Below are 26,339 nucleotides of genomic sequence, written 5' to 3'. Positions count from 1 at the left end.
ATGCAAGACCAATGCCATGGGGTGTTAGGTGAAAAATAATTTTAAAAACTTTAGGTGTGCAAAGAAAGTTGATAAACTGCTAAATCAAGTTTAATGCAAGAGTATTTTAAAATTGGAAAGTTGTTTGAAGGGCTGCTTTTGGGATTGTGTGAAGGAGGCTTTGTCTTTTTAAGGAGGTTCTGAGTTTCTAGTTTTCAAAACATAAAATCTCTTAAATAAAACCCCAAACCAGTTTTCCCCCCCCTTTTATTTGGTCTTGAGCTATATCATATATCTCTATTTTACTTTAATGCCCAGCCTTCTGCCAGAGTACAATATTATTCCTCAAGAGTTGATAAGCCACACTTAGAATGAAATTTTTCTCTCAGTAACACCAGTGTACATCCAGAGAAACCCCACTGATATCAGTGGGGACACTTTGGGTTTACACTGGTGTTACAGGGAGACGAATTTGGCCCTTAATCTTCTCTAGCTGTGACTAAGTCAAGTATTGTGTCTCTCTACAGTGCAATGAACCTACCTGTACACATCACACAGCAAATCAAGCAGCACCATATTGTTTACATTTTCTTTTTGTATTAGGCAGCTTTGTATAGTCCCTACAACTTGATTCTGTGAATTCTCAGCATCAACCAATAACAATACAAAGGAAAGTGGTAAGAAGTATGGCATGGTGTTTTGATAGTGAGGCACTGGAATTAACCTGCTGCCCCTGCTCTACAACAAGGTTGACTTATAACGAACTTGCATTCCCCTTAATACAAACAAACAAGATAGAACTGGCAGTGGGGGGGGGGGTGTTTGTTTGGGGTTTTTTGCTCATTTTGTCCCATCCCTCTCTTCAATTCACACTGTTTTTCATATTGCCTCATTATATTTTAACTTCTGTGATTCCATGAAAGGAGTTTAAGATGGAAGAGACAAATGAAGCCAGCCAGAATATCTCCCTGCCAGTGCAGGATTGATTCCTACAATATTATTTTCAGTGCCATAGACGTGAGATACCAAAGAAAAGATTAGTCTTTCCTCCCCAGCTGATTTTTAGGAAAAAGAGAAAGTGGACATGGTAAAAAACAGAACACTTCATTTAGAGGGACCTGAGCTGTGTTTTTTACCTAAGAATTTTTGCTCGTTTAGGGGTATTTTGAAGACCTAGTAGAAAAAAAACTACCCATACTAGGACAAATTGAAGTCAGTGGAACTAGGTCTGTTTATTCTAGCTGAAGATCTGGTCCTAGGCCTTATATAGAGGTAAGGAACCTGCTTTAAAATCAGTTTTGGTTTTGACATTTTGTCCAACTATCTTATACAAGTCCAACATGCCCATCAGTAGACTCAAGTCAGGTTTTAACTCAGCTCTAACACAGTTTGGCCCTGTTACCAAAGGTGAGCCAACCCATGTTGGAAACCAGTCCAGTTGGATCATATTTAAACATGGTTCCCTAACTTTGTTGAAGAGTCACTGTAAGCGGTGCTTGACACTTTATGGGGAAAGTGCAGGAATTCTGACTTTTTAATTCTAGACCCTGGTACAGTAAAGGTCTACTGAGACATTTGTGCTGGTTGTGTGAAGTGTCACAATCCTTTTGATCACTATTTTTATCTTTCTATATTTCCCTTCTCACTCTTTGTGGAGCAAAATACCACCTTCTTGTCAATTAATTCCTCTTTGAATTATTTTATTCCCTGGAGTTCTGCAACCACAAGTGTGTTACACTTTTAAAAAGGCGATATCTGCACCACTATACGTTTTGAATACCACCTGGCATTCCAGTGCCTGATGTGTCTGCACTGTGTTGTCTGTCTAATATAGGTCAGATCCTACAAAGTAATCTGCCCATGCTGACTTTACGCCTGCACAGAGCTTCCATCATTACAGTGGGACTATGTGTGGGTATCAGTGTCAATATGGGTGAGTCTCTTTCCAGGATCCTTCTGTTTGTGCAGAGCTCAGCACATGAAGATGCTCAAATTGATAATAGTAACATTGCAAATATAATTTCAATGCAATGTCACAAGATGCACTGACTGCAAACTCCTCATTGCTGCACAAAAACAAAAGAAGAAATAGTGACTAATTCGTTTCTCTTAATTCCCCTACAATTAATTATACTGCTGGCCATGAGAACTCAGGTTATGTCTCTACTACAACAGCGGCAGCACTGCAGTTACACCGCTGTAGTGAACACACTTACTACAGTGACAGAAGGGGTTTTCCATCCTTGTAGTAAATCCACCCCCTCAAGAGGAGGTAGCTAGGTCAATGGAAGAAGTCTTCCATTGAACTAGCGGTGTCTACACCAGGGCTTAAATGGGCTTAACTATGTCTCTGGGGTGTGAGTTTTTCACATCCCGAGCACCATAGTTAGATCAACCTAAGCTTTAGGTGTAGACCAGGCGTCAGTGACATGATAATGGACTAGTATCTTCTGATAATGGTTTCTTGAATGTATTTTGCCACAAAAATATAGATGTGTTTGTTTGGGGTGCAGGACTGTTTTGAGGAAGCTTAACAACAGAGTAGATGCGTGGGATTTTGAGTCTGTGTCCATTAGGTGAGTTTAATGAAAAAAGTGGTACTGCCTCTGTACTAGAAAGCCCTAGTGGAGCTCTGTGGTCACTGGGCATTGATTTCATTTCACGGCAATCTCCAAAGCTACTCTCATGTCAATGCCAAAGTACTATACTGCTATCACATGGTAAATAAGAAATATGCATTTTCCTGTTTATTCTCTTTTTCGGAAATTGATCTTTGGTAGCTGATCATCCAAAATAAATAAATAAATGTGGGGTTGTAGGCTTAGGTCTTTGTGTTGGTTTCATTGGAATAACACCCTAACCAGGGCCCCTTATTCTAGGTACTGTATAAACACATATAAAAAAAACAGTTTCTGCCCCAAAGCATGCATCATTGATTGATGAATTAGCTGAATGAACTACCCCACCCAAAATATTGCATTACGTGTGTTGTCTAGGCAACTACACTATTGATTCCATCAGCAGTTGTAATAGTCTCAAATCCTTACACCAGAGTAAATGTTTGGTTTTGTCATGTTATTAAGGCATATTAGGTAGGAATGTTCCATTTCCTTCTATCAGAATGCGCTTTAATAATCAAATTACCTCAAAGTAAAAAAGCTACTAAGAAAACAGAATAGGAGTACTAGTGGCACCTTAGAGACTAACCAATTTATCTGAGCATAGGGAAAGGTGAGTTAGGTTCTATGTCAGCTGCGATTGGCTTGCTTATCTTGAGCAAGTCCCTTAACCTTGCTGTGCGGTAGTTCACCCATGTGGAAAAGGGTAGAAACGATATAAACTACCCCAAAGGTATACGGTGAGTCTTAGTTAATGAATACATATTCATGCAGCACTTTGAACTCTTCAGATAAAAAAGAAGTACAAAGCATATTACTTATGTTTTTATCTAGTGCTTGTGATCTAGACTTCAGCTAAAGTGTATGCCCCAGACAGCTACTAGTCTGTAAAGAAAAGAAAAAGAGGCACTAAGAAGCAGATATTCAGTTGCCCTCCACCTAGTCCAGTTACACGGAGGGCAAAGTGGGTGTAAAGTGCTGCACTTCTGGTTTAGTATAATTCCACACCCACTTTCCACTATGCAGATGCCTACACAACGTACCTTGTAAGGGAGACTCAGGACTTCAGATTCAAAGAAAACTAAAAACAAAAGGAGTACTTGTGGCACCTTAGAGACTAACCAATTTATTTGAGCATAAGCTTTCGTGAGCTACAGCTCACTTCATCGGATGCATACTGTGGAAAATACAGAAGATGCTTTTATACATACAAACCATGAAAAAATGGGTGTTTACCACTACAAAAGGTTTTCTCTCCTCCCACCCCACTCTCCTGCTGGTAATAGCTTATCTAAAGTGATCACTCTCCTTACAATGTGTATGATAATCAAGGTGGGCCACTTCCAGCACAAATCCAGGGTTTAACAAGAACGTCTGAGGAACGGCGGGGGAGGGGGGTAGGAAAAAACAAGGGGAAATAGGTTACCTTGCATAATGACTTAGCCACTCCCAGTCTCTATTCAAGCCTAAGTTAATTGTATCCAATTTGCAAATGAATTCCAATTCAACAGTCTCTCGCTGGAGTCTGGTTTTGAAGTTTTCAACAAAGCCCGTTGCCAACTGTGCCCACATATCTATTAAGGGGACACCATCACAGGGCCTAATAACATCAGCCACACTATCAGAGGCTCATTCACCTGCACATCTATCAATGTGATATATGCCATCATGTGCCAGCAATGCCCCTCTGCCATGTACATTGGTCAAACTGGACAGTCTCTACGTAAAAGAATAAATGGACACAAATCAGATGTCAAGAATTATAACATTCATAAACCAGTCAGAGAACACTTCAATCTCTCTGGTCACGCGATTACAGACATGAAAGTTGCGATATTACAACAGAAAAACTTCAAATCCAGACTCCAGTGAGAGACTGTTGAATTGGAATTCATTTGCAAATTGGATACAATTAACTTAGGCTTGAATAGAGACTGGGAGTGGCTAAGTCATTATGCAAGGTAACCTATTTCCCCTTGTTTTTTCCTACCCCCCCTCCCCCACGTTCTTGTTAAACCCTGGATTTGTGCTGGAAATGGCCCACCTTGATTATCATACACATTGTAAGGAGAGTGATCACTTTAGATAAGCTATTACCAGCAGGAGAGTGGGGTGGGGGGAGAGAAAACCTTTTGTAGTGGTAAACACACATGTTTTCATGGTTTGTATGTATAAAAGCATCTTCTGTATTTTCCACAGTATGCATCCGATGAAGTGAGCTGTAGCTCACGAAAGCTTATGCTCAAATAAATTTGTTAGTCTCTAAGGTGCCACAAGTACTCCTTTTCTTTTTGCGAATACAGACTAACACGGCTGTTACTCTGAAAGAAAACTAAGCAAATGGGAGAAATCATAAAGCAGAAAGTGAATGGTCTCAAACACCACTCTGCTCAGCAGGTTTTCTTGGTTCATCAGGCAAACTTTAGTAAGACGACTTATGCTAACACCTCTGATACTATTTTGTTTCTAAGGCCAGTACCCATGTGGTATTGCCATCCAGAAGAAAAGCGTTAGTGCTTGTCACCAATCTAAGAAATCAAGTCATGCTATTTAACACCACCAAGGGCAGCCTGTCCATATCTCCCTTCCTTTCCCTGCTGGCTGACGAAACTATTAAAAGAACAAGAATAGCTAGCAGCATGTGTTAGAAATTCTCTTGGTAGCAGCACTTGCAGACCTCTTCCAGTGCTACCCTCAATTTCCAGAATACATCCTGGGTTCTGCATCAAAAAGGACATGCTGAAATAAGATACAGTGGCCAAAAAAAGGGAGAGAAAGGAAGAAAATCAGGATCAAACCAAAAGAAGTGTGCGGATAGCCCATCTGCAAAGCCATTTGTAATGGAAAAGTCGTCCAAAGACAGGATCACTTGCTGATGTGTGCAATTTGTTTTAAAGCAGTCTGACTATTTTGTGTCTCTATAATACAGTGAAGAACAGGGGCAAACCATGAACCCCTGCAGGTATCTAAACCTCAAACAAAGTCCACAGTCACTGCATCCAAGGCATCACATTGATGGTTGTCATTCTGGAAAAAAAAATATTTATACTGTTGAAGACCATCAAAGACCTCCTGTCCCTCCTCCTTTGTTCTCTGCTGAAGTGGGATTATCCAAAACCCAATTGCAAGAGCAAAAATAGAGCTAATAAGAACTGAAGAATTTGAAGTCCCTGATACCATTGGCACCTGTCTAATCCCAGCCCAAGCTACCTGAAATTCATTTTGTGGAACCCACGAGTAACTTGGAGGTGGTAGGAGGTGTAGCAATGTCTCTGGTTTAAGCACTTACGCTCCAATCCTGCAAACACTTACAGACATGCTTAACTATAAGTCAGTAGTCCTATTAAATTCAATGGGTCTACTCATATGCATAAATGTTTTCAGAATCAGGGCCTTAGTCTGTTATAAAGGATAGTCTTTTTTACTGTCTATAAACGGCCGTCTAATTCTCTGAAACAGTAAGAATTCTCTCCACATATCCAGCAGATATCTGTGGTTATTAATATTATTATGTCATATATGCATTCTGTGACATAACTGTGGGATCACCTTTCAAATCTGCCATGAGGTATGCATTGCTACATACATATGTCTGATGATGCACATGCAGAATAAACCATATGACTGTTTATTTACTTAGAGCAGTCAACACTCTTGATTTGCATACTGAAGCTCTAATTATGTCAATGGAGTGTCTGTACACAGTTTAAGAGCACTATGAAGCCCTGGGAGAGAGAGATTGGTAGTACTGGTTAATTAGCTAGCAAGATAAGGTCCTAACCACGATCAGGAAATTATCATGAAGTCTTCAACAGCTATCACTTATTAAATGTTTAATAAGGACAAAAAGTTACTTGCTGATATTAAAAGCTGATTTATTGATACAAGTTCACTAACCCTTTCAATAGACCACTGTTTTGATCATTAGTGGTTCAGTCTATTTGTAAACAGGTGCAATACCATGCCTCTGGAGAGCACAAGAGAACAATTCTTGGCTAGCATTATGGGTGTTGAGATCTCACGGGGAAAGATTGTTTTTTAACTTACTAAAACCATGATAACGATTTATCAGAAAAACTGTATTCAGTAATGAAACTTCAAATTCAGTGTGAGTAGTCATATTTTTGGACAAACAGATTTTTGTCAAAAACCAGTGAAGGCACCTGATTCTTAACAACACAATTGATAAACCACAGGTAAAGTAATCATGTTTCAGAAACTGAATTCTATTGAACACATTTTTAATGTAATATGTTTAAACAGTGGAGGATTGTGCTTTTGCTTCCAATAAGGTCAATGACAAAACTCGTATTGATTTTGATAGGAGCTGGATTGGGACCTTAATTCTGTTAATATGGCTATGTATATCGAGATGTCTCCTTCTTCTAAGGTTCATGTCTGGCAAACTCCTTTTGGATCAGTTACTACTGATCTTTTTGATATTCAAAAAGGCAAGTAACCATTAAATGTATGTTTAAGTACTAATTGAAACACTAGGTCAGTTTCCGTCACTGGCAGGGTTAGACAGAATATAGAGCTACAATTGCATCAAAGTTCCTTTCTCAGGAGTTTTAATCTTTAGATTTGATAATTCCAGATTTCAAAGTAAATTGGGTTGGATTTGGCTTTATGGTAATATAATAATCTAAATGCTCTGATATACATGGAAGCTTCTGCATTTGTCTTTTTTATATTTTTTTACTTTCAAATGGACAGCCCAAACAGACTCTACTGGCCTACTAGACTACATTGTGCCAATGCTTCAGATGTCACACACAGAGGTCATAGATGAGTAGCGGTGAGCCAGGCCTTTCTGTCTGCACACACATAGCCAAGAGATCAGTATATGCTGTATAACCAAGGCACACCAAAAATATTACACTGGATATCATAATATCCAATACCTTCCACAAACATGTCAAAAGTTCTAAAAATACTCATACAACATACCTTGCCTGTGCTCATCAATATGGTTTCTAAAATATTTTAAGGTATTTTACTTAATTACATTCCTTATGAAATCTACACAAGTTCTCCCCAAAGAAGTTTCATATCATGATGGCTCTCTATAGCTGTACTTATTCCCTGGCATCAGTGTTGTGCACAGCCTTGCAGCACGTACAGCTTCACATCCAAACTTGGGCCTCTTTCTCCTTGAGACAATGGAGGAATAATTCAGCATCCCTGAAACTATCTTCTGAGACTCCTTATTTAGCAGCTGGACTGGCATAAGCTACTCTTAAACTTAGAAAATTAAGACATTTGATTTAGCTAATCATTCTGGGGAAGGAGATAAGAATTAAAGGGATGAGCCAATGGCAGTCAGCAGCACAAGAGGGCAGGGGAAACCCTTTAAAAGGTATTCCCTGATCCTGAAGCGTGAGTCTCTGCTGCAGCACAAAGGAATCCCAGAGTATTTGCTGTAAGTGAAAGAGAGATCACTCTCCATAGTTTATCCAAACAACATATCGGAGATGTCTTTTCTTATTTCATTGTGGGGGTTTTGTTTTTGGACTGAGCAAATGTTCATGAAGTGACAAAGATGGACAGGGTTAAATGCTGTAACATAGCACTTATTCACGCCACATTAGGCAGAAGAACACTAACATTAGGCATAAAATTTTATTCCCTTGGTAATATACTTCTGTCCTGATGAGAGAGAATGGGAGAAGAGGGAATTTCCCTTGGAAAAATAAAGCAAGCCATTCACAGATTATATAAAAACAGGCCCTCTTTCAAGTAAATATCCCCATTCTCCCAGTCTTTGTGAAATGTGTGATGATTTGTATAACTATTCCTGTAGCAGAGACCAATGAAAACATAGGCCTTTCGTTGCTCAGTCTGAAGGATCATCTGCATTACTGAATCTATAGTATTTGCCCCTACATTCTTCCCTTAAAAAACCTAATTAGCCACAACACACAGGAGGCTATAGTATATTGTCATGTCTTAAATGTAAAGGGCTAAATTCATCACTGGTGTAATACAACATAGATGTATTTGGCTCAAACTCTTATTGTATATATCAGGGCCTGATCCAAAATTCATTGAAGTCAATGTGTGTCTTTCTTTTGATTTAATTTGAGTGAGAACAAAAGAACAGCCTTCTCAGACCCTACCAAGCAAGTAATTTTTTAAAAATCCACAGCCTTACCCTGATTCTCCCCACCGCTGCAACCGGTGATGAGCAACACGTTCCACAGACCCAGACTCCAAAAACAGCTGGAGTGTTGCCAGATGGACATTCATCCATAGTATACCATGCCCTTTTTAATCAACTTCCTAATTAAAAAATGCCATGCTGGCATGAAGTATGAGAAACGTAGGCTTCAAATTATTCACAAAATAATAGCCCCCCAACACAAGGTTGGTTGAAAATCTGTGATCTTACAGATGTTTATATCTCTGCACCAGGCAAACTCATAATCAATTTACTTATGCCTCACCCTCAAGATCTATTAAATTTATCCTGAAGGAAACTGGTTTCAGAAACCAATTGCCCAGATGCATTAGGCAGGTGGGAGTTTCCGTGAACCAAAGGGTCTACTGGCAGATGCAACATTGATTTCTGAATATTCACAGTCTACCAGACAGCTCCACAGCAGACTTGATTTGATGGTTCTCTATGGGGTGCCCTACAGCCTTGATTACTTCCACAACCAGGTTGGCTAGGAGTGTTACGTGATGACTGTGCTCTGTGTTTTCAGCTTCAGTGTAAACGTATCTCTACAACAAATTGGATCTGAGATCTGATCAGACTTAAAACCCAAACTTATAACTATGCTTACTGCTCTCATGCCCCACTGTTTGAGCCCATTTAAGGTCCCACCCCCCTTAAGTTCTTTATCATTAAAATTTGCTGCTCTCACTCCGAGTGAGATGGTCATGATGGTTCTCATCAAAGCAAGATGTTGTAGAAATTCTATAGGGAAAAAATCTTTCTCAGCATACTAAATATATTTGCTTTCCTCATGACTTATTGATCTAAGGCATGCTTTATTTAGAGAATAGTGAAACACATGGGCTGAATGCTGATTCACTGCATGAAAATCTGGGTGGACTTCTATGGCGTTTAAACCATCTTTATTAGGTATCATTAGGCCTTCTCATCACATGGTGGGGGGGAGGAGGGGAAGAGGGGGCGAGGAAGGGGCGGAGGAGTCAGCAAGTAATTTATAGCCATGAAGTTTTCTTGCATTATACTATCAAGAGCTTCACAATTGCATTCAGAGTTGACCTATGTGATGCAAACATTAATCTAGTTCAGATCAATTAAAATTACATGCAACATTTCCACAATAATGTTCAGTGGTACAAAATTTTTGAAAAGCTATTCTGACACCAGTGAGACAACTACAGTACTCAGAGTTCATCAGGAAATGGTTTCCTATGTCAGAACCTTTCATTTTTAAAATGTGCTTATATTATGTATTTTAAAAAATAACGTACATGCAGATTACTCATGGAAATGCTGATGGAACTATAACAATTCTGTATTTTCACTGCCTTAGTGTATAGCAAGATTGGTACACAGAAACAAAACGGTATTCAGAAGAATACTTTTCCACCATTCATGTAGCAAAGTTTCAACACCTGAATCAATATTTTAGATATTTTTACTAATAATATTTGCATTTGATTAAAACAATTCCTTTTTATATACTTAGCTCTTCACCATTAAAATGAAATGAAACCAAAAGTAAAGGGGGGGAAAAAAACCCAAAACTAGTTGTCTATAAACCCAGAGAAATAATAAACTAATAAATATATTTTAAGTCTCTCTCCCTCTTTTATTTGTCTTTGTATCCATACAGTAGCTTGATTCTACAATTCATAAAAGATGCTGTAATGTAGAGTAGAAGAAAGTCCTCCTATGAACTGAAAACTATTGTGATACAATTTGGTCCCCTTTAAAAATGCAGAAACATACCTGAGTAGGACAGTCTAAGACAAAGAAACCACTGCAGATGAAAATACTAAACCAAACTATTCTCCTTGTGTTGCCAGTTCATGCTGCTAGATTGAAATGCAAATAATTTAATATTTCATCCTCCAGAAAGTTTAAGGTGTAAATTAAACATAACATCAATTCACACTTTTATATTAGCTTAAAATGTATTGAATTTTGGATCTGCCAGTTATAACTGTTATTTCTTTTCTTTGTTTCAGTCGATAAATGAATATAATGAAAAAAAACCCAGCAATAGAGACAAATGACTTTTTTCCAGTTAGATTCCATTTCATTATATGTAGTTTTACCTTACTTTGTTTTTCTAATGTTTAGAATTTTATTCTGCAATTCAATGTAAGCTTATTTGTTTAAAATATATACAACTATATATGCACTCTTATATAATCAGACTACTTGTCTTCACCCTAACAACCAAGTTTAAGCTAAACATTCAAAACTTGAACAAACACTATGAAATGATCAAAAGCAACTAAAAACTGCTTGTTAAGAGAGAATAGTTTATTCCAACATTTTTTGTTTGGAGCTTTTGGCATGGTGAAGACTTCTTCTGCTTGTTTGGTATTTTATGAAAATAAACTACTACACAAGTATGAAATGCCAAAAAGATAAAAAGCTATATTCCCTTTGAAAATATTCACTGTTGTTCTCCAAAGCAAAATAGTTAAAGATGACTCCTAAAAATACAAGCCTCTAAAATGAAAGCCAATCATTCTTTAACTGATCTGCAATAGTCAGAAAGCTATGTAAAGACAATTCAAGGATAGTAATTTCTATCTAACATTAACAGCAGTTAAAAAACTAGGTCAGTTAAAATGAAAATCTCCATTTTTAAGGAGGTTAAGAACCATTAAACCAGGATAAAACTATTCCTAAATGACTATACATAGAGGAAAGCAAATTCAGCCAAATATTAAAATATTCCATGTTGTAGTATATACATTATAATTATGTAAGAAATATATATCAATGGATGGTCTATTAGAAAACTAGGATTTTATTCATGTTCAGTATTTTCTGGCAGAATTTTGAGTAATTAAAAGGCTGTTTTTATTTATTTTCTTGGTTTTGTTTTCAGCGTGCTCTTCAATAAAGAGCCTCTCTCAGCAACACAGAAATCATGTTTTTTCCCTCCCACTGACAATATGCAGATCTATAACTTAAGTTTGGGTTTTTAGAATAATTAGCGAGTTGGCTGGTAAATAAACTACAATCTTATTCTAAACAGGAAAATACATACCAGTTAGAATTAATTACTTCTAGGCTTTAATTGAAATAGCATTTACTAATGTTAATGAATGAATGGACATTGTTCTAGCAAATATTAAATATATTTAATAATGGAAATTTGCAAATGCAAATTTCAGAAAACAATCACAAAGGGCTAGATCCTGCTCCCATTGAAATAAATGGCAAAACTCCCCACTGACTTCAGAGAGAGCATGATGTTGCCCTGAACAGTTGAGATAATCTCCAGATCTGAGTATGAAAATATGTTGAGCAGTTTAGCAAAAAAGTACAGCAAACTGGCTATTCTTTTGTTACTGTCCAGAGAGTTGAACTTTCCTTCACTTTCTGAACAAGAGCAAAGTGATCTGAGAACAATAACAGTGAGAAAAGGGCATATTTACCTTGAGGGAATATCAAAGGGAAAGCTGAAGAATTGCAAAACAAAGTAGTCCAAATGAATTATCTGTGCATTGCAGTCCAATTCTGCACCTTAAACTAGGCCAGAGTCTGTCAGGCAATCATTTCAGCACCAGCCACCCTGCCTTCCATCTTAAGAGATTCACCCAGAAAATTGACAAACCTGCTCCACGACAACAAAACTCTTCTAATGCTTTTGAACGCCCACCATTTGTTCTCCATTCATCCAATCAACTTTTCACTGCACATCTTCTCTTGCTACCGAGGCTCAGAGACAGGATCACTTCTCATCTGTATGCTAATTATTTTGCCACATGGACAAAAGTAATAATGCTTTTAGACAGGAAACCAACGGGCCTGAAGTAGAAGACAGAAATTAATAAATTGACACCACTAAACGATGCAAAAAATATGGGCATGCGTGCAGCACTGTGGCTGATGGATCAGCTGTAACCTCCATTTAAAAGCAGCAGACAGACAGGCGATGGGCTACAGCAAGCCTAGGCTGTGTAGTATGCATCAAGCACAAGTTCCCTTAGAGACCATATTACTGCAGCAGAACATCAGTGGCATATTGCTGACTTACCCTCTCTCAGTCTGCATCCTTTAAGCAATACAAAACATATCCATTTCCCCAAATCCTAACGTTGGCGGGTGGGGGAGGACTGCACCGCTAAGCAAGATATTTTTTCAGCTATAGATTTGGCTTAAAAAAAAAATCAATATTTTTTTAATTCTCCTGTTTATTAGGCTTGCAATAGTCAGACAAGATTGGGGCTGTCTACTAGAATGCTTCCTGCATTGTACCCACAGGCCCCTAAATCTCTGGAACAGAGTGTGTATCATGTGCAGTGCTGTATTTAATGTAATAGATGGGAACCATAAATACCAGTCAGACTGTTAACAGATACGGAGTAGGTGATACATCTAAAAATACCTCCTCTAGCTCCTATGGTAAAATGAAGCTTGGGTAAAAGAAATCTTCGAAAATTCAGCAGACCTGTACACTTTTAAATGTTTATTGTTTTTAAAATGATTAAAAATAAATATAAGTTATTTGCTTGCCACTAAAACAACCTTCCAGTGCGTATAGAGTTAACTCAAATTTCTGAAGCCTCATTTATTTTACCAGCTAGCACCATATTCTCTCTTTTAAAACAAAGGAAATAAACTATTTCCAGCTGGAAAGATTACCAAGCTTCTACCACTGATGTAAATTTGGGCAAGGAAACTTTCATTGGACAAACAGACCAAATGTAAACAAGATCTCATATACAAAAGACTAAATTTGCATGTGGCTTTCACAAAAATGTTGCTAGCAAAATCAGGTTGACGTTGTAGCTTTGGCTGCCTCAGACTAGTAAACGAGCTGTATGATCAAGGAGAGGGTCTTTTTCACTCAAAGGGACACTCAAATTAGTACACTCCCCCACCCCCTTTATAACACTCACTGTCCTGACAAAGCCTTTTTCAACCATCTTCCCCTCCCCAAACACCGTCATAAGCTTCACTACAGAGAGTCTGATTTAATAAGACTTCTTTCTGTCTAACGCTCGAAATATGGGGCAGGGCTCCTGAATGAGGTTATCGGGAGGGTAAAGGCTCGCTTTAAATCTGTCCCCTAAACATGCCATTTTCGTACCAGGTTGATAATTCGTGACCTAGCTAGAACTGCAGCGCTCTTTACACAAATTCAAGCCAAATGTATTTATTAACAAAACGACGGTAAGGAAACTGGAACCCACTTTAAAGACTCGAAGGGGCTTGGATGCAAGTCTAGCAGCTGGGAGTCTAGGCTTCCCTGCTGCACCCTGCCCTCCATACAATAGAGAGAGAAGTAGAGCACCTCTCAGTAAAATTGTCAGCAGCTACCAGGCAAAAGCCCTCCTTCAAAATCAATTTCTGCCAAGCAGCTATTTTTGAACAGGCGCACACGGACGCGGGTTGATTTGGTTGCCCTCTTTATTGCCATGGCATTCATTGCCATCCCCCTGATTCCCCCACCCTGTTAGTTTGCCGCCTTCAGTGATGCTCTCTTCTCTGCAAGCAGCACCCCTGCTGATAAACCACTGCAGGCTTGCAGAGGGGGACCATGCTGCCCACCGTTTCAGCAGTAGAGACTAACACCAAAGGGGTAAATCGCAAGAAACACCATTTCCTCCCCCCCCCGAGGTAATCCCTCTAAAGCCTGAGTCTGTTGGCTGACGTGTTGAGACCAGACATGTTGGTTGCTACAGAGGTTACAATTCCCTTCCCATCTAGCATTGCCAGAAATCACGCTGCAGTGGGGGGGTGTCGGGAAGCCTATCTGTGTGTAGTAGCCCTCAGCGTCTTGAGCCATCCCAGCCGCTCCACAGCCACAGCGATGACAAACTTTTCTAAAAACCCCTCTCCCTCGTCAAAAGGGGTGAAAAGCACACCGCAAGCAGGCGGAGGGACGTGCTCGCAAAAGCAACACCCTCGGTTGCATTAAGCGGGAGGGTGGGAAATGGAGCGTTTCCCCATGAAGCAGAAAGGATTTGCGTGTGTCTCCTCTCCCCAACACACACACACACACACACCTGTATTTTCTGTAATTCTTCTCTGTCATCTCTGATTACATCTACCTACGCTCCCAGGACTCCTCGTGACGCCGGCGTCTAGGACGGGGAACACTCTGGGAGCCCCCATCGGGAAAACATTCGGAAAGCTCGAGCAAGGCAGGCGGGACACGCCGGGGCAGACGCCGAGACGGTGGGAGCGGTTCCACGAAGTAAGGAGACAGCGTCTCAAGGAGAAACGCCTCTCCTGACCTCTATGGCGGAAAGCGAGTGCTAGCTCCCATGTCTGCCGCCTTATGCAGCAGGGGGGTGGTTTGGGGTTTTGTTTTTTAAACCAAACTAAGCCCCTATTAAACATAACAATCACCATGTAAAAACAGCTGCCCAAGGGGAGTCGTCAAAAACAGCCTGTATGTGCTTCTATTGTTTGAGGTCACTTTGGGGGTTCAGCATTTAACGGTAACTTCCTCTTCCTGGATCCCAATAGGACGACGACGACGACAACAAACCCAAACAAACAAAAAAAACCTGTCCTCTTTCATATGCCACGAGTTGACACGCCACCTTACCTTGCCCACCTGTTCGGAGGCATGGTATTAACATAAGGCTGAGGTACAGACCTCCTGACAGGTGTTTACAAACTTTGCAATGGCTGGAAAACCGTTTGCACCTGGCAAAAATCTCACATTCTTGTTCAGATTTAGAGCTGGCGCAAAGAAAGGGCCCCGTCCTGCTGCCGTGGGCGCCACCCCACTGGCGTCCGCTGGAGCAGGATGGAGCCCAGAGTTAGCTGCATAAATTAGAAGCATTTGCACCCACACATATATAAAGACTAGTGTGGACGATAACCTGGGAGACTGGTGATTCATTGGCCTAATTACCCTCCTTGAAACGTGAGGGTATGGTGTTAATGGTCTGGGATGCCTCCCCCTCCCCCAGCCCGTGCCTCTCCAGTGGCGGGGGGAGGGGAGGATGCTTAAGCAGCGTTAATGAAAGACGCTGTGTTCTTTCTGAAGACTACCTGAAGTGAACTAATTTCAGCTGACCTTTACTGGAAAACCTACCATGTCATTTACTTTCTCACTGGTGGTAGTTTCTTGCAAACTACCGGAAGCATAACTCATGCACGAGCCAAACTTACTACTGTCAGGCTGGAATTAGAGTCCTGTATTTATTAGGGAAAAAAAATACCAGCAGCCTTTATTAGACTGTCACCGTCAGAACCTGTTCCTATATAACCCTCCCTATGTCCTTTATTAAAGGTATAGCCTTCTAAAACAATTGCGGGTAAAAGTGCTTCTGGAGGGGGGGCAGGAGAGGAGGCAGGTGACAGGAAAAGATTTATTATTTCTTCAGAACGGGTTTTCATTGACGTACACTGTTAACAACTGTCGGATTTACAGTAACCCCACAAAAGGTTACAGTAGGTTCTGTGACGACGTACTTGGAGAATTTTGAAAAGGGGCATTAGTCATCCAATGGACTCTAGTGGCTGCAGAGGAATCGTTGGGATCTATTGTCTCACTAGGTACTTGAATATCTTTACGTGCATTATTTAGTAGATTGCTCTTCAGCCAGGCACTTTCAACGTGAAAGAATTTTTATTTTAATGGTTTGCAATAGTTCCTTTGAAGTCATGACCAATCCTTGCCACAACATAGTTTAATGGATGGCTTCAATTTTGAATATAGGGCCATGTTCATAAAGAATAGGAAAGAAAGAAAAATGTGACAAAAGAAGTTACTGCACATGCGCAATAGCCAGTTATTAAATGATAGCAATATAACTTTTACATAATAAAAGTCACATACCAAACAGCATAGCAGCAGATCCTGCACTAATACTGTGCAAAATGTCTTGTTTTTTTTTAAATCATGCCTAGTCTGATTTAGAAATCTCAAACCAGAAAACTATTGTATAATTTTTATTGCAACCGAAAACAGGCTAAATCGTTTATCTTATGTATTCACCAACGGGAGATCTTTTAGACCAAGTTTCAGTCAAACAACGCTTAGCAATGTCAAACTCCTGAAAACTGGGGTTGCAATGCAGGGAACCTTCCATCTATGCTGGTGCCAGTGAGGGCAGTCATAATGTTGAAGAATTAACCTTGATACTATATATGTTTATTCGTGTAAAAAGGAGGAAAACTAGTGACATTAACTCATTGTGGAATACTTTGAAGAGGCATCATTGAATATAATAACACCTGAAATGTCGTTATATCTTGATAGTAAAATTGCATGGATGCAAGGAAGTACTATTTAAACTACAGTATTATGTTGATTTCACAGACTAAACAAAATGTATGCAAGGACAGCTTTTTAAAATTAAAGAAAGAAGCATTAAAGAGCACAGATTTTATATTTTTACCCCAGCCATCTTCATATTGTCTAATTATAAAGCATAAAGGCGTCTCTTGCTTTTACCTCAATGAGCAGAATCATTAAGGTGATGAAAGTAAGTCATTTTCACATTGCCAGTAAACTAGTACGAAGTCAGTCAGTGCTGAATGTAATTGCTATCAGCAGCGGACAGCTCCTGGTGCTGAAAGGGAAAGGCAGAGAAACCTCTTTCACAATAGCTCACTCAACCAGCCTTTGAAAAATCCCAGCAAAACTGAATGAGGTGGCAAGTGCTCGGGCTGAATAGCTCTTTCTGCAGAACAATAGCAGCCAACTCCAAATCCTACTATAATCACATTAATGAGATTAATCAGTGAATTAGCAGTAGTCAAATGTCAGGGTGGCAAGGAGGAATCCAACCAAGCTTGATAATTAACTTTTGGGGGTCAGGGAGAGAGAACCAACTGTGCTGTCTCTTAGGCTTTTTCAGCAGTTTACCCATTTCTCTTTGGAAGATCCTAACAATTCAAGAGGAAAAAATAAATAAAAAGACCTCAACCTGTTCATGCTACAAGCCAGCCTGCTAATACACAGTATCGGGTTACTTTTCTGTTACTTTCAGTGGAAGTCCACTGAGGGAACTAGTATCATTTCAAACAATCCACCCAAACTGTCAGAGCTACATTGTGTTCAACTTCATGAGTGTGAAATTAGTTTTGTAATCCAACGTCCGCCACCAAATAGAATATGCATGATAAATAAGGCAGATAAAAAATAAATGTCATTCCCTTTAAGAGTCTATGGTTCAAGAATACATTTTTGGGGAGGGGAACAGCACCTTTTAAAATATTAGCAGTCACATGTTATCAGGATGATAATCTACTACTGGATCTATTGGAAACTGGTTCTTATAACCAAAAATAAGAATAATTTTAATTAAGTAATTTTGTGGAACTTCCTTTCTGTGGCCAAGTCAGAGACCTGCCATATTGTAACTGACCTGAATACGAGTGAAACTTCTTTTAATCTGAAATTCAGCACCCAGTGTTACAGGGAGTTACTATGCAGTATTAAATTTAGAAATAAGCTTCTTTGCAAATGGCAAATAACTGAAATGCAATTATGTTTATTAGCAAAAAAGGGGATGTTGCATAATTCACTTTCTGCCTTTTAAAGCAACAGTATTGTCAGCCGTGTGAAGCATTTGTAATAATCCCCCCACCCCTCTCCAAAACCTAAGCTTACAAACACTTATATTACTTCTGTGGAAATGAACGTTCAAAACAAAAGCAAGAAAACTTTGGTTTGTAGTTTGTCTACCTGAGGTTGTGTACAGTGCTCATTATAGAGGAAAAAATGACTTGCTTTTGTTCTCTGAGTTTAATCTTATCTAGTCACCAATACAAGTACAGGAAGAGAATCTGCTTAACGGGTAAGTTTTAATTACTTCTGATTCCTTTCTACAATCTTCAGCTACTTTTCAGTGTTTGTTATATTTATCCTTTTCACCAAGTTTACATAGACTGTAACTCTACATTACACAGTATTTTCTTCAAGCTGTACTTATCAGAACTATCTTTAAACTGAAGTATGGGAGGATGAAGATTTCAGCACGGAATATTAAACGAATCAACATTATCTGCAAAGCTAGTTTTATGTTAGGAATAATATACCATGTCAAACTATTGTAATTTGAAACATTTAAGAAAGTTATCTTTAAAATGCAACTTTTCTGTGAATATTACCTTAACACGTATAAATCCATTATTTTCCTGTCACCGTGCCTTCAAGTCATATTTTGTGTAAAAAAGCATAGAGGTTTAGCATCTTTTATTTAAATGTGTTTGAATATCTGTAATGCTCAAGTATTTTATGGGTATCAGAAGTTGTCGTCTCAGGATCTTCGTATCAAAAGTACTGTACCACATGCATCAAGTTTATACAAACAACATGCTTAATGCAGCCACACACTTTCGTGCACTGAAATCAGACTTCCGCATCTTACTAACTAAGCTACAGTTCAGTACAATCTCATCTGCACAGCAACACCGCAAGAACTTGAAAAGAACAAACAATGGATAGTACAAACTATCGAACAACTGCAAAAGCCAATACCCACCCTCCTAGAATCAGCTCCCTGAATAAAACACAGCCCTCACCTAACACCATTAAGTATTACAAACTAACCACAATAACGACATTTCAGCATGGTTCAGAAACAGCCCTGGCTCACGACAACTTTGAAAGGATGAGGAGTAAGAAGCATACCACAGAGACCCAGAAAAGGCTGCTTTTTTTCTTCACTGAACACTGAAAAGATACCCCACGTTCCAGGGATTAAAAAAAAAAAATTAAATACACCCACCAACACTGAGTAAAAATCAGGGGGGCTTCAAGAAGACTGCAGGGGAAAAGCTCTCTCACTCTCCTTAGTGTGCAGAAGCTTAGGGGGGAAAATGTCGCCCTGGCAGGAATGACAAATGCAGCACGATAGGCTAGCAGGCCTGAGGGATCTGTTTTACTTCCACATACATCCTCTAATGCACGCACTCCCACTCATCCTCTCGATATGCTCCCCCCCCCCCACACACTTTCTTTTTTTCCACCAGCTCCAAATCCCCGGCATATGACCTTCTGTTAAATAGATAAAAAAAATTTGCTTATCAGTCATGCAAATGAGGCTGAATTCATTTTCCACAACAGATGGCCTCATAGATAATGATGATGGAAGAGAGAAAATTGAATGTCTCTCACAAGGTGGTCATGGCAACCGAGAGCAGAATCATATCAATAATAAGCTCACTGCATAATAAGGTTGTCAATCCCACAAATCAAAGTCTCCAGCTAAATCAGGTAGCCCACCCCCAAGTCGTTACCAGGTAAATAGAGAAACGGAGCGCGTTGGTGGCTGATTTAAAACAAAAACAAAACAAAATAAGGGATTGTGAAAAGAAATGGCAGCTCGAGCAAATTCTGAGACACAATTGGAAGGAATAATCAGGAGAGAGTTTTTTCCCCCTGTGCTAATTGTGTTTTATTGGATGATTTGGGGGGGGGGGGGTTGCTGGGGTTTTGCAGGGGATGTGTATATTTGAATAGCGAGGCTGGTATTTCGAACTCGATCTGCTGCTGGAGCCTTTCTCCCCACCCTGTCTCTGATGTGGAGTGCTGCATTGATGCACTAGCAGTTCGCCTCAGGCTTCCACCTTGGCTCCCAGGGGGCCACCCCGCAAAATGAATCAGCAGCCATCCCGAGCAGCCTGATTAAAATGAAAATGGCAAGGCACATGTCTGGGCGGATCTAGAGCTGAGCTGAGCTGCCTGTCTGGCAAGCATGCTCAATATAGCTTTTGCTAATAATGGCTTACTGCCTTTCATTTTTAAAGGTATTACCATTTCCCCCTTCTCCCAACCCCCCTCCCCCAAGCATATAATGGTGCTGGCTTTCCCCTCCCTCCCCCCCTTAATTGTATATTGCTCACAGTTATAGTCTGCCAGACTGACATGCAGTTATTGTGAAAAGACACACTGTCTTCGCAGGGAATTTCTCCTCAAATATGCTGAAAACCCCAAGACAACCTATTAACATGCAGCTATAAATTATTTCCAGCTATTAGCTAGAAAACAGATCTCGGGGGGGGGGGGGGGAGCCCTGCTTCATCTAGGCACAGCCTAATATCCTGAAAGGGAGCTTTTAGGAGAAAAAAATCATTTCTGTATCCCTTCCCCTGCAATAGTATCTACATCACAACGCATGTCTACCAGCACATGAAAAAGCATCGGTCTGCAACCCTGTATGAATGTATTTAGGAAAAATCCCGCCTGAGCAACAATTCTAGGAAAACTCCCCAATGCAGCGAATTGGACGTACTGAGAAAAAGAACAATTGAACTGCAGATTTTAAAAGTCACCGCTCAGCTGAGTATAAAAACACTGTTCTGGGGCAATCAGATTTTTCCAGCCTTAAGAATATGAATACACGCCTCATATTTTAAAGTTGGCCAGCTTTGTTGTTTTATGAGGCAAGTGAGGGCTTCAGTTTGCTCTTCATATTCCTTCTCTATTGTGTGGGTGAGACTCCTCCTAGGCAAACGCTGCGGTGGCAAAGCTATAGCTTCAGCTCTGTGCATATTATATTTACACACACACACACACAAGACAGAAATGCCTTCAGTTAATTCCTGTTTCTGAGACGTGCTCTTTCCTGCGCTCTACCCCCGATGCTGCAGCGTGAACCAGAAATCAATAGAGCTGCTCTAATGGAGGTTCCACTCAGCCAAGCAGCTGCAGCTGGCTGCGCGCGCGCACACACACACACACACACACACACACACACACACAATGACGTCTGTGCAACTTTTTCAGCCGATTGGACACCGCATCGGATGTTCTGTGGAGCAAAGAATAGGAGGAATCTGCTATTACAGTCTGCTAAAAAAAAAAAAAAAAAAAAAAAAAAGAAGAAGAAGAAGGAGGTAGCTTGTATTTTCCTGGCTCCACGGGAGCAAGGCTGAGCCTGGCTACAGCGTGTGTGAGCGAGAACAGCTCTCGAGGGGTGGGTGGTCACCCCGGAACAAAAGATAACACCCTAAGATGATCATAGACACTGCTGTGACACAGACCTCTGCAAAGCACACGGGATTGTTAGTTTCACAGGGCTACACATTCATATCACGAGAGAGAGAAGAATAAGGCACGGGAGCTAGACATGAAAATCAAAGTTGTTTCATAGCTAGATGAACAGGATAATTTGCGCCCTTTGGCGCGTTTGCAAGGATTTCTGCCTCCCCCATCCATCGCAGGAGTGTTTTAACAAGAGCTGTATTTTAAATTCATTGTCGTAAATTATGGACTGGAAAAAAAAATGAATCACGTCAACTGCAATTGTCCTTCTGCTTCCCTTACCTACAACAGCACAATATTACATTTGCTAAGCTTTCCTTCCCGTGTTTTTAAAGTACATTTTTCCATATCCATGCTGCAAAGCTGCTGATCATCGTTACCTGAAGCTGTATCTCATTGAACCAAGAAGCTACCGTGCTGGTGAATCTCTCTCTTTCTCTGTGTATTTTATATATAAATTTACTCCCAAAATAAGGTATTCCTGGGATCTACGGCACGGCAGAACACCTCCCCCATCGTCCTGTCAATGTGTCTGAGCTTCAGGATATTGACAGCAACTGCCCCAGCTCGAGTCTGGCTCCAGTGGAGCATTTATATTCCTTCCACTCAGCCCTGTGTGGTTTTTTTTTTTTTTTTGCAGGGCTGAGAACGCCAACCCAAGACCAGCTCTGGAGAAATAAAGTCTGGGAAAATGAATGAATCGTAAAGCCAAATTGCACGACAGAGCCACATTCCAGACTGTGTTGTACAGTTAATTCTTATGCAAGCTTTAAAAACTCCAGATCAAAACTAAAAATTATGGGATGTGGCAGACTGCAAAGTAATGGACTGTAGGACATTTTAGAACAAAAAGGGGCCAGTAAGCTCAGGAGTCCACCTTCTCTTCCCAGTTATACTTCCACAATAGACCCCCCCTCCAAATATTTGCCTAGTCTGGGTTTAAATTATTTATACTAGTTGCTCTTTCTGCTGTCCTTGGCAGTTTGTTGCACATATTAACTGCTCTCTGTGTAAAGCTGTTCTGTCTAGATTCCTTTCCTGCCCAGCCCTTACTTTGCCTTAACTCCTTTTGTACTGGACAGAAAGCATTGCCCATGTCCAATGTCTGCTCACTTGTACACAGATTTCAGGATGTAGAAGGTACATTCAGCAGCCCAGAAACTGAGTGTTTGCTAGATATAGTAGGTGGTGTGTTAGGCAAACATTAAACAGTTTGTGGTACCTTCCCTTGTATCTGAAATTAATCCCCCAAAGCTTAACCTACATGGCAAAGTATATTTCCTTTGCATTTAAAAAGAAATAGTTGTCTTTTCTCTTTAAAAACCCAAAAACTTAAGATGACTGATACTCACGAAAGTAAATATTGTTACCACTGACCCATTGGAAGGAACATTTTTCATGAATTTCCCTAGTTTGGCTGATGCTATATGTATCAATACCAAATGAAATGAAAAGCAGCAGATGCCCAAGGACAGGGAGCACTTGCAATATACTTCCTGCTTGAGGAGGAGTTTGCCCTAGTCCTTTCTGCTGGTCCATAAATCTTGACATCCACTAGGTCCTACCATGTATGGATATCAAAGTATAGGTTGACTCTCATGCTGCCTCTCCTGTCTCATGCTAAGAGTTCTAGATCTTTGGATCCAGTCAAGCATTCATCTATCCTTCACGGTTGGCTCTAGTGAAATCTTCAGGAAAAGGGGGAAGCTGTGCCCTCAGCCTCCTATGGTATTTAGCCCTTTGACGCTTTTGTGAGCCTTAGCTGCCACAAGATGCCACTAGAAAATGAACTGGCAACACCACCTCATATTGCTCGGACCCTTTTTGCATGTCATGGCAACATCTCAAAGATGAACCCTCGCCAGTTCAAAGAGTTCTGGACAATGGTGCCACCAAATTCCTAGTAATCCTTAATGTAACTCTGTTGCTACACCTCCTGACGCAATCAGTAGTTGCAGGGTCAGTGTGCTACGCCATGCCCATTGAGAAAGGAGTTCAGATCAGACCAATAAAGCCCAGTGCTCACAGTGTAAGTAATGGATGAGAGGCATGAGCTGGTACCACACATACACCTGAATCCTTCCCAGTGGATGTGGACTGCATCATGGTTGTATCCTAGTTGTGAACCTAAGTTTTTTCTTGGACATTTTTTTCCATGCTCGGAACATGATACCATGCCCAATGTTCCACCTATTTAACGGAGCAATCATTTGAAATGAAACTACAGATGGCAGTCAGATAGGTGAGTGAACAGGTATTTGAGACTCTGACACCTCATGGAGATAAATGTACCCCCAGAGGCATTCTGAGTGCAACCTGCACATTGGTCATAACTCATGGTCTGGGAACCCCATAAAGGCAGCTCCAATGCAGAAAAAGTAAGGACCATACTTGCCATGGGGGAACCCCCATATGTGCCAGCAACCTGTGAAGGACTGCTAAGAGTAGGAACTGGGTTGGGGAGTCCTATCCATGTGGAGAAACGGTACACCCTCAACACAGTGGAAAGTACACTTAGATACCATCATAAGGTAACAGCTGAGCTCATACCCTACAAATCAGGTTTGGAAAAAAATGAAGGTTATAGTCCAGACGGTCTGATGTCAGCATAAATTCCCCAAGCACAGGGCACCATCCCCACTCTCCAGCTCCCATGACAAGCTTGGTCTTTTGGAAAATCCCAAACGAGGCAAACTGCAGGTGGCCTGTTAGACCTGTTACTCCACAACTGAGTTGGCAATTAACTAAGCTTGGGACAAAGGTCCAGCAATAGCTGTAGAGTTGTGGGGCATTACTTCTTCCCTGGTAGGCACTGGTCCTAGTCAGACCTCCATCATTTTCCTGGTGAAACATGATGTGTACAGGTCAGGGTACTGGACCATCTGGGGTGGGGTGGGGGGACGACCCAACAACCTGCCAGCTAGTAGGCAAAGATAGAATGCACCAACCCTTGTCAGCTCAGATTAACCATAAATTGTTACAAATGAATCTAAAGGGTGGGCCATTCATTGACAAGCCCCAAAGGTGCCTTAAAACAAGGATCTGTGAAAGCCAGTCCTACATGCCCTTCTTGTGCTCAGGGCAACAGATTACTTCAGAGGCCCCAAATCTATCATGCCACCAAGGAGTTTTGGCTTCACACATAGCTACTGCTCTGCTCCTACTGTCAGTTTCTAAAACCAGTCTTCTGAAAATGAGAGACGCACAAGACATGTCACAGACGAGCTTGGTGATAGCCACTCACATTTATTTTGGTGAGACCGTGGCTAGAATAATGCATGTATTAAGGATGAAAGATCCTCAAAAGTTTCATATTGCAACTTCATTTTGGATAAGCATGTTATACTTCAGAGGTTCAGTAAAGGTCTATCTGACTAAACAAACTTCTTCAGAATGCATTATTGGTCTGGGACTTTCACAAGGAAAGACTGTCATGAGATTTCCAGAACTACTGCTCCTGGCCAGAAATACCATGATAATAATCTCTTCTCCACTCATCTGGCACTCTGAATTCGAGATTCAGACAGAAGCTTGACGTGAAAACATATTTCAGCATCTCAATGAAAGATTTTGCTTATAACAATGAGAAAATGTATAGGAGAGGTTTGTATTTATCTGAACTGGTTCACCAATCTGTATCCAAAACTAGAACGATTATTGCTTGTTATTTACTGAGGGATGTGTGCTTTCAGTTTCGCTATTGACATCCATGAGAAGAAGGAGCTGCCCCACAGTAGTGTCAAGAAATTGGAGACAATTCAGTGAAAAAGCAATAAAAACAATTAAGGGACTGGAGGGAATAGTTTATAGGAAAAGATTAAAAGGGCTAAATACACAGAGCTTGAGTAAATAACTAAAGGCGGATATGATAACCTTCTTCATGTACTTGATGGTTCAAAACACCAAGGAGGGAGACCAATTGTTTAGGGTGTCCTAAAGGATGTTGCTAGGAGTAATGAGAATAAATTAAGCAAAGGAATATTAAGGTTCAATATCAGGAAACAATTCCTAATGGTGTGATCTATTAGACTGTGATATAATTTCTTATGAGATTAGCAAAGCCGCATTACTCAAGTCATTTATAACTGGACCAAACAAAGCACTGCAGGTTATGCTGTAGGGAACACTCCTACAATGGCAGGGGAGTAGTCTACATAACCTAATAGGTCTTTTCTCTCTCTCTAAATTCAATGCTTCTCAATTCTTATTAGTTTATATCTCTGGTTAAGCAATAGTCCCCATTTTAAGATCTCTTGGCTAAATCAGAAAGCATTATGGGAATTCTGAATCTCATAATGGAACAAAAGGAAACTTTCACTACTAGAAGGTGAAGGGAGTTTTTCCAGTTTAAAATAGGTTTATACAGTACTTAATTTTAAAAAAAAAGTTAGTAGAAACAGATTCATTTATTTTAGTATTTTTATATCATTATGACCAAATGTAATGCCAGCAATGTGCTAGGCACTTTAGCAACAGGGTAAAGTGTTAATCTAAGATCATGAAAGATTTACAATCTAAGGTCCCAATTCAGTAAGATGCTTAAATAAGTATCTAACTTCAATCAAGTGAGTAGTTTAAACAGCATCAAAGCAAACACATACATGTGAACTTTTAATTG

General features: G+C 40.2%; 1 protein-coding gene across 18 annotated transcripts in view; it reads right to left on the bottom strand.

The window, feature by feature from the left end:
* The window catches only part of MYT1L (myelin transcription factor 1 like), a 387,237-nt gene extending 367,618 nt beyond the window's left edge, over positions 1 to 19,619 (bottom strand). For 6 of the 18 annotated variants that reach the window (XM_037894144.2, XM_043542308.1, XM_043542307.1 and 3 more), the window contains exon 1: positions 19,464 to 19,619. The gene's annotated coding sequence lies outside the window, so the exon portion shown is untranslated. Of the gene's footprint in view, positions 1 to 12,197; positions 12,658 to 12,799; positions 13,017 to 14,774; positions 15,018 to 19,463 lie in introns of those variants that run through there. The other 12 variants (XM_043542315.1, XM_043542316.1, XM_043542318.1 and 9 more) reach the window with 8 other exon arrangements.
* Positions 19,620 to 26,339: the final 6,720 nt, after the last annotated feature.

The sequence above is a fragment of the Chelonia mydas genome, chromosome 3 (assembly GCF_015237465.2).
Source record: "Chelonia mydas isolate rCheMyd1 chromosome 3, rCheMyd1.pri.v2, whole genome shotgun sequence".
NCBI lineage: Eukaryota > Metazoa > Chordata > Testudines > Cheloniidae > Chelonia > Chelonia mydas.
Note: the sequence above shows the minus strand (reverse complement) of the source record. Positions and strands in the feature narration are given on the sequence as shown.